The sequence below is a fragment of the Athene cunicularia genome (assembly GCF_003259725.1).
Source record: "Athene cunicularia isolate RWA chromosome 2 unlocalized genomic scaffold, athCun1 chr2_part1, whole genome shotgun sequence".
Lineage (NCBI taxonomy): Eukaryota > Metazoa > Chordata > Aves > Strigiformes > Strigidae > Athene > Athene cunicularia.
This window is the reverse complement of record NW_020799095.1, coordinates 6,178,636-6,187,992: the sequence shown is the minus strand read 5'-3', so window position 1 is coordinate 6,187,992 and position 9,357 is coordinate 6,178,636.

Here is a 9,357-nt window from a genome sequence, read left to right as displayed (position 1 = left end):
AGTGCCGGGGAGCGCTGCGGCAGCGGCCCGGGAGGGGGAGCACGAGTCGCCCCTGAGGGCCGGGGAAAGGGGGAGCGGGAGGGGCCTGGCGGCGGCCGAAGAGCCGGAATCTGCTCCTCTGGGGACCAGTGAGGAGGTATTACAAGTTTTTGCTTTAAAAGCAGGAGCTAACGTGAGGGCACGGCAAACCCTCCCATTCCCACTGGCACCATCTCAGTGTGCGCCGGGACCTGCTCCCTGGCCGGGCAGCGTCAGCAAAAAAAGTGTCCATTCTCTTCTCAGAGGGCAGGGCCCGACAGGGTGCGTCACCTGCTCCGAAGCACCCCGGGCTGGTCGACACGTTTAAAACGCCTGGTTCTCCTCGGCCAAACAGGGCTGCACAGGTTGTGCCACAAGCTTTTGTGTGGTGGAGACTCTGGGGGGGAATTCTCTCTCAACCACTCTAAAATTGTGACCTTTGAGACTAGTTGGCACGCTCCAAAGTGTTAACATAAATTTGGTCTCAAAAGAACCTTATAAGACTTAGTTGGAAGGTTCATAAGGCAGACATTCTTTATTGCAGCGCTGGATGCACGGGGCATCACTCCACCTAACATGTATGCCGAAAGACTGAGGCACACTTATTATATACAATAAAAGAAATGAATATTCATGTAATTTCTGAGAAGTACACACCTATTCCCAGTAGATTTGATACATATGTTAATACATTGCACAAGAGTACTAAATTTGGGGAAGGGCTTCCATGGGTGTTTTTGGTGGTCTGTGGTGGTCTCTAGTGGTCGCTGGAGAGGTGTCTCAGTGTCCTTTTAATGACCTCTGAGTCTTTTTTCATATAAGGCTCATTGCTCTGTCTGTAAAGTTTCTCAGCTTTCTTGTCTTTGGCTCCCACAGGTGTCTGCTGGTTTCTCTGCCCTCCCCAGGATGTTCCCATCACAGCTGCACGAATTATGTCCTTGAGTGCATTCTTGTCTGAGGCCCCTTACAGCAATTAGCAATTAGCTTGCAGGCATCAGCTAGCGGGCATCAAAAGAACTGAGAAAGTGTGATAGCTGATCCACCAAGAAGTAAGTGCTGGGTAATGGTGCCATGTCGTGTCCGAGTTCAGTGCCTGCACCTTGTGCTGCCTGTCTGAAGACCTTCCCTTTCAAGTAATAAGGCAGGGATTATCTGCCCCTTAAATTATCCCAATGCTATTTCCCTCTCTGCCTGTTCAAAAAACCCTGTCTGATTTCTTCAGCTATCCTGGGGATTTCAGAGGAGCAGATATCTGAGGATGAGGAGAACATCCATTTGTTCCCAAATCTCAGAACCTGTCCTGTTGTTAGCATGAATAACAAAAATGTCACTGCTTTAAAGCAAATTTTGCCCCACATATGTGCTAGGTTTGTTAGCCATGACTGGGGAAGACATTTCCTCTTAACAGGAGGAAAAAAAGAATATTAGAAATGTCTTTCCAATGATACCTCCCTGAATTTCTAAATCTATTGGAGGGGAAAATTAGTCTAGTGTGCAACAGAGAAAAGGTGTTTTATTTCCCTGAGTAAAAACTCTGTGTTTGGGAGAATATGTACTGTCTGCTCTAACTTTACCCCTTTGTTTTCATGAGGAAAAAATAATTTATTGACTAAATATCATTTATAGTTATGTTGGTGATCTATTCCAGTTAAACCCTGTTTCAGTGAAAAGAAAGAATATGTGGCAACTGTAAGAAGAGGAAGGGTACCTCTATGTTTTCCCTAACATTCACAATAACATAGCCTGCACAGTATCAGGTGATTCAGCAAATGAGCCTCTAATTCTGTAAGACAGCGAGACTCTTGTTTTTTTCATTTTCATGTTGGTATCAGGCTGTTTCTCCACTTCACTGCTGTTTGAGCTCTGTGAATAATTAAAACATGCATTCATGCTGGTGCTTGAGCTGAAATGTTCTGATATTCTGAGTTCATGAAAGTCAAAATCTCCAAGCTTTAAGCCTAGAATAAAAAGTGTAGTATTGTAAGAGCTCCTGGATTCCTTCTAATAATCCACTTGACATTAACAAATAGATTGGAAGAACTGTAAATGCTGTTTCTCTAATGCTGCCTCTGGGTGCATTACAGAATTTTTATGGATAGTAGAGCCCATATTAACACAACCCTTTCTAAACAGAAAAATTACACTGCTTCCCTGTTGCTTCATGGATTGGTTTTCTTAATGTTTAGAGATTAGAATAGCTTGCTTCAACATCTAATTTGTTATCTAGCAAAGATTGCTTTAAATCACTGATTAGGACAATTCAGAAAGCAATCCAACTGTTCATTGCACAGATGTAGGAAACAGTGTCTCAGAATATCTGAGGATGAGCTGTCTTAACTTTCAAAATTAATTGACCCAGAAAATTGATCACTAGAGTAAATATCATATCAAATTCTTTAAAAATTGCTTTGTCATATTACGCTACTCTTTTAACCTTCAATTGGAGCAGCCCAATCCCTAGTTCTTTGAGGACATTGATACTGGGTGAATTGTGCCATAAAGTTCTTTACCAGTCACCGAAGACATTTAGGATGCTTGAGCAGCTTCACGTTTAACATCATTGCTATTATTTACCTAATTTAGAAAGGTTATTAAGATAATTTATGTGTCAATTGTGGTGGGTTAACCTGGGCCAGCAACTAAGCAACCACCAGGTGCTCAGTCACTACCCCAGCCCACAGGATGGGGAAGAGAATTGGAAAAGCAAAAGCGAGAAAAACTTGTGGGTCAGGATAAAGACAGTTTAATTAGTGAAGGAAAGAGAGAAAAGAAAAATGCGCAGCAAGTGATGCAGAGGCGGTCTGATGCTCAGCCAGTCTCTGGGGAACAGCTACTTTGGAAAGACTACCCACGAGTTTTATTGCTGAGCATCACGTTACATGGCATGGAATATGCCTTTGCCCAGGTCGGTGTCAGATGACCTGGCTGTGTGTCCTCCCAGCCTTTTTCCCACCCCCAGCCTACTTGCTGGCAGGCAAAGTGAGAAGCAGAGAGGGCCCTGACACCACTCAAGCACTTCTCTGCAATAGCTGAAATATTGGTGTGTTATCAACACTGGTTTAGTCACAAATCTAAAACATAGCACCATATGGGCTGCTATGAAGAAAATGAGCTCTATCTCAGCCAGGCACAGTACAGATCTATTTGTCAGATAAGGACCTGTACTTTGTAGCTCCTTCATGACTTCAGCTGTAACAGAACCAGACTGCTGTCCATCCCTGAATCCACAGAATGAGGAATACAGTACCTGTCCTCTGACAAATTGACTCTCCTACCTACTCCTTCATTATGCAGTTTGGACTCCTAATCCACAATGGAGCAACTACTCTGCCAATGTTCTCCTACTACTGAGACTCTGTTATGGGTTTTTTGTTGTTGTTGTTGTTGTTGTTGTTGTGTCTGTTACTTAGAAGCCCATGGACTTTTGTACTTTATGGGATAGACAATTTTGTCCAAATGTTCTAAATGCATTATTTGCTTTTACTTAAAATGTGCTGGGCTACAGTTTGAAAACATTTATGGAGCATCTGTAGGGGTACTGCTTTTGTCTTTGATATATCTACTATATTACTGCATGATTTATTGTTGAAATTTCTTGCTCTCGACTTTAATTCATTGTAAGAATCATTGGTGACTGTTAACAAACAAAATATATGGATCTAAGTATCTGTCCTGTAAAGTACAGCTGCAGGAACTGGCTCTCTGAAAGAAGTGGGGTTTTTTTACATGCATTAATAGCTTCAGCTCCAAGTTAGCAGATGTTCATTTTATAAAATAATATACCTGATATATTATTACCTCTGTCTTGCTGTAAAATCTAATGCACAAGGTCAGGATACAGCAAGACAAGGGGAAGCTGAGGAAGATTTGAAGATGATAGGTTTCTAGAGATTGACTACCCATTAAAAATAAGAGTTGCTATGATTAGAATAAATTTTGATAATGACCTGAAAGCAGAAGATGCTTTAGAAGAAAGGCAGCTGACCAGACTTCTACACAACATCCTTTCTGTTAACTCCAATGCTGGAATGACTTTTAAGGCTATATACCACAGGCATAAGCAAAGTGTGTTAGAAGCCCTTCATAAATCACTATTAAATTGTTTGTGCCTGCACTGAATCATAATTTTTTATTATCTCATTCATTATTCAAAAATATCTGTGTGATGGAACATGATTAAGAGAATTCTATTGAGGACACGCAGTGAAAAGATGCAGTATGATAATTTTTAAAAGATTAGTTTTGTTCTGCATTATATATGATTCTACCTCCCTCTTTTTAGTGATGATTAAGACCTTGCTCTAAAAGGTAGGTTGCCTTTGGGCTGTTATTAACTTGACTTTCCCAAGTACTCTACCCTGTGCAGGAAGTGCAAGTCTGAATAAGCCAAATGACTGATCTATTTCCTCAGCTTCTTTCTTTTATATAACATGAGGCCTGATGTAAAACACAATGAAGTCAGGGGAAATTTTTTAATTGAGATGATGTTTTGAATCTGGTACTCTACTTGTTCCATAAAAGCCTGAAGCTGACAGATCTTAGCTCTGAGCATGAGAATCGTTTTGTTGTCTATGCCATGCTTCTACACTTGCATTTCATTCATCTGCATAAAAGGCATCTGCCTCTGTCCTCCTCTGAGACCTTCATGCTAAGTGGCAGCAGTTCCATGATTCACCTGCTACTATGACTGGTGTGTAGGGTTCTGGAGCTGTGTGCAGCTGAGGGAATGTCTGCTAGATGGTGGGGAGCTAAAGATCTTCTTCCCTTTTTCACATGACCCACCATGGCTGGGGCTCTATCCATCATTATGACTGGTTTACACCTTGCTCAGCCTTTCTGTGACCTGACATGAAGATACATAACTGGGGTTTGAGTAATCTGAGGTGGTGTAAGTGAGTATAGGACACATAGTAACTTAAGAAACTGGTTACAGTTCATTATTAGCGCAACAACATAGAAGGTTACATTCATAAACAGGACTGTCATAAACTTAAGCTTTAGAAGTAGGACTGTACAACTGAAGTCTGAAGAAATGTGCTGAAAATCCCATCTAAAGTCTTAAGAAAAAATATTTCTATAGGTATGTTTATGAGAGTCTCTGATGCATCTGCTTTTTCTTTTCAAGCTAAAAATAATACAATATAGAGATGGTTAATTGTAAAACTGCCTAACAAATTCAACCTTGGGGCGTAGTTCTAAGTTCAAATAGCTATTGAACTTACTATGTTTCACTGAGTAACTTTATTATTCTGTCAATTTGAAATCATCATCTTCTTTCAAGAATACATTTGCAGAGAGATCCGAAAATTACCCGGAGATAGATGATGAAAATCATAATGAAGGAGAGGACATTACTTTTAAATGCTCCCCTAACTTTACATGTCATAACCTTTCGCCACTAGAGGACAGCAAGACCTCAGAAAAATGGGGTTGTGTGAGGAGGTGGGAGAAAAGGAGAGAAATTGCTTAGACAAGAGTTAAGAAAGTATTAATTCAGAAGTTACGTGCTTCTAGCTATAATCAAACTTCTTAAAGAACTGAGACACTTTTGGAAGATGTTTCAAGAAAAAATACAGAGACTTAGATAAATAAAAGCTGAAGTTTTAATGTAGTGGTTTGACTATCAGTCATAGATAATGTTATTTGAAAAGCACAATACTAACTAGCTTTGAGAACCATATACTCTTTCCATTAAATTCATGGATAGTTTTGTATTGATTTCAGTAACAATAGGGTTTTTCTTCGCAGTCTTAAATAACTGGTAGGTGTTCTGACTTTTGATGAAGGAATTAGATACCCTATGTAGGAAGGTTGTTACAGTCCATTATTTAGATTAGAAATAATAGTCTTAAACCACTGGAAAGCAATCTTCTGCATCCACACCTGTCTATTACTTTAATCGTATAGAATCATAGAATCATGGAATGGTTTGGGTTGGAAGGGACCTTAAAGACCATACAGTTCCAGCCCCCTGCCATGGGCAGGGACACCTTCCACTAGCCCAGGTTGCCCAAAACCCCGTCCAACCTGGCCTTGAACACTGCCAGGGAGGGGCAGCCACAACTTCTCTGGGCAACATGTTGCAGTGTCTCACCACCCTCATAGTGAAGAATGTCTTCTTATATCTAATCTAAATCTACCCTCCCTCAATTTAGAACCATCACCTCTCATCCTATCCCTACACTCCCTGATATAGAGCCCCTCCCCATCTTTCCTGTAGCCCCTTTAAGTACTGGAAGGCCGCTCTAAGGTTTCTCCGGAACCTTCTCTTCTCCAGGCTGAACAACCCCAACTCTCTCAGCCTGTCCTCACAGGAGAGGTGCTTCAGTCCCGGATCATCTTCATGGCCTCCTTTGACCCGCTTAAGCAGGTCTATGTCCTTCTTATGCTGGGGGCCCCAAAGCTGGGCACAGGACTGCAGGTGGGGTCTCATGCGGGCAGAGTAAAGGGAAAGAATCCCCTCCCTAGACCTGCTGGTCACACTTCTCTTGATGGAGTCCTGGACACGGTTGGCTTTTTGGGTTGTGAGCACATATTGCTGGCTCATATTCAGGTTTTCATCCACCAAGACCCCCAAGTCTTTCTTCGCAGGGCTGCTCTCAATCCAGTCTTCACCCAGCCAGTATTTGTGCTTGGGATTGCCCAGACCCACATGCAGAACCTTGCACTTGGCCTTGTTGAACTTTATGAGGTTTGCATGGGCCCACTTCTCAAGTCTGTCAGGGTCCCTCTGGATGGTATCCCTTCCCTCCAGCATGTCAACTGCAGCTCATGACTTGGTGTCATTGGCAAACTTGCTGACATACTGTCATGTCGCCAATGAATCCCACTGTCCATGTCACCATCAAAGATGTTAAACAGCGCCAGTCCCAATACCAGTCCCTGAGGAACACCACTCATCACTCTCCACTTGAACATAGAGCCATTGACCAAAACTCTGAGTGCGACCATCCAGCCAATTCTTTATCCACCAAAGGGTCATTCAGTCAAATCTGTGTCTCTCCAATTTAGAAACAAGGTTGTCATGTGGGACAGTGTCAAAAGCTTTGCACAAGTCCAGGCAGATGATGTCAGTTGCTCTTCCCTTATCTACCAATGCGGTAACCCCATTGTAGTAGGCCACGAGATTTGTCAGGGCTGATTTGCCCTCATTGAAGCCATGTTGGCTGTCACCAATCACCTCCTTATTTCCCATGTGCCCTAGCATAGTTTCCAGGAGGATCTGCTCCATGATCTTGCCAGGCACAGTGGTGAGACTGACTGGCCTGTAATTCCCTGGGTCTTCCTTTTTTGCTTTTTAAAAATAGGACTTATGTTTCCCCTTTTCCTATCAGCAGGAACTTTACCGTCGTGGCAGGACTTCTCAAATATGATAGACAGTGGCTTAGACACTTCATCTGCCAGTTCCCTCAGGATCTGTGGATGCATCTCATCAGGTCCCATGGACTTGTGCACCTTCAGGTTCCTTAGATGTTCCTGAACCTGATCTTCCCCTATAGTGGGTAGTTATTCATTATCCCAGTCCCTACCTTTGCCTTCTGCACCTTGGGCAGTGTGGCTGGAGCACTTTCTGGTGAAGACTGAGGCAGAAAAGTTCTTGAGTACCTCAGTCTTCTCCACATCCTGGGTAACCAGGTCTCCTGTTTCCTTCTGGAGAGGGGCCATGTTGTCCCTAGTCTTCCTTTTATCACCAACATACCTATAGAAGCTTTTCTTGTTGTTCTTGATGTTCCTGGCCAGATTCAATTCTCTCAGGGCTTTGACTTTCCTAACCTGATCCCTAGCTGCTCGGACAATTTCTCTGTCTTTCTCCCAAGCTACCTGTCCCTGCTTCCACCCTCTGTAGTCTTCCTTTTTGTGTTGGAGCTTGTCCAGGAGCTCCTTGTTCATCCATGCAGGCCTTCTGAAATTTTTGCCTGACTCCCTCTTTGTTGGGATGCATCGCTCCTGAGCTTGGAGGAGGTGATCCTTGAATATTAACCAGCTTTCTTGGGCCCCTCTTTCCTCCAGGACTTTATCCTGGTAGCGAGCTTGGTGTGCACCCTCCTCACTGCCCTAACAATCTTGAACTCCACCATTTCATGGTCACTTCAGCCAAGGCTGCCCTTGAGCTCCACATTCCCTACCAGCTTGTCCTTGTTGGTGAGAACAAGGTCCAGCATGGCACCTCTCCTCATTGGCTTCACTATCACTTGGAGAAGAAAGTTATCATCAACACGTTCCAGGAACCTCCTGGATTTCTTGTGCCCTGCTGTGTTGTCCCTCCAACAGATATCAGGGTGAAGTCCCCCATGAGGGGGATTGTGAATGTGAGGCTGCTTCTATCTGTCTATAGAGGGCCTCACCCACTTGGTCTTCCTGGTCACTTGGCCTGTAGCAGACCCCCACTATAACATCTCCTGTCCCTGCCCTTCCTTTATCCCTGACCCATAAGCTCTTGTTTGGCTCCTCATCCTTCCCCAGACAGAGCTCCATGCACCCCAGCTGGTCAGTGACATAGAGGGCAACAGCCCCTCCTTGTCTCCCCTGCCTGTCCTTCCTAAAGAGTCTGTATCCTTCCACTGCAATACTCCAGTCATAGGAGCCATCCCACCATGTCTCAGTGATGCCAATAAGATCTCAGCCCTGCAGACATGCGCACATCTCTAGCTCCTCTTGTTTATTCTCCATGTTACCTGAATTTGCATAGAGGCATTTAAATTGTGGCCCAATGAAACAAACTTACTGGCTGGAATTCCTTTGTGCTGCTCTTCAGGTGCTCTCCTGCTGACTCATGATCCCTCTCCAGGCTCTGGGCATCCATTGCTGGCACTGGCATCAAGCTGGTAGGAGTGGGATGGATTGAGGTTCCCCTCCCCTGGAAACTTTAGTTTAAAGCCCTCTTCACCAACTTGGCAAGTCTATGACTGAAGATGCTCTTCCCCTTCTCTGACAGATGGACCCCATCGACCCCAGAAGACCAGGTTTCTCAAAGCGAGTCCCATGGTCTAAGTAGCTGAACCCCTGGCTGTGGCATCAGTCCTGTAATCGTTTGATGATTCACCAGATTCAACTGGCCCTTTCAAATGTCTTCCCTTTGACCAGGAGGATTGATGAAAAATCTACCTTCACTCCAGAGTCCCTTAATGCCACCCACAGAGCTCTATAATCCTTCTTGACACTCCTCAGACTGCTCCTGGCTGTATCATCGGTGCCCATGTGAAACAATAGCAGCAGATAATAGTCAGTGGACTATAAAAGGCTCAGTAGTCTCTTGGTGACATCCTTGATACAAGCCCCTGGTAAGCAGCACACATCCCTAGAGTGCTTCAGGTCAGCAGATGAGTGCCTCCGTACCTC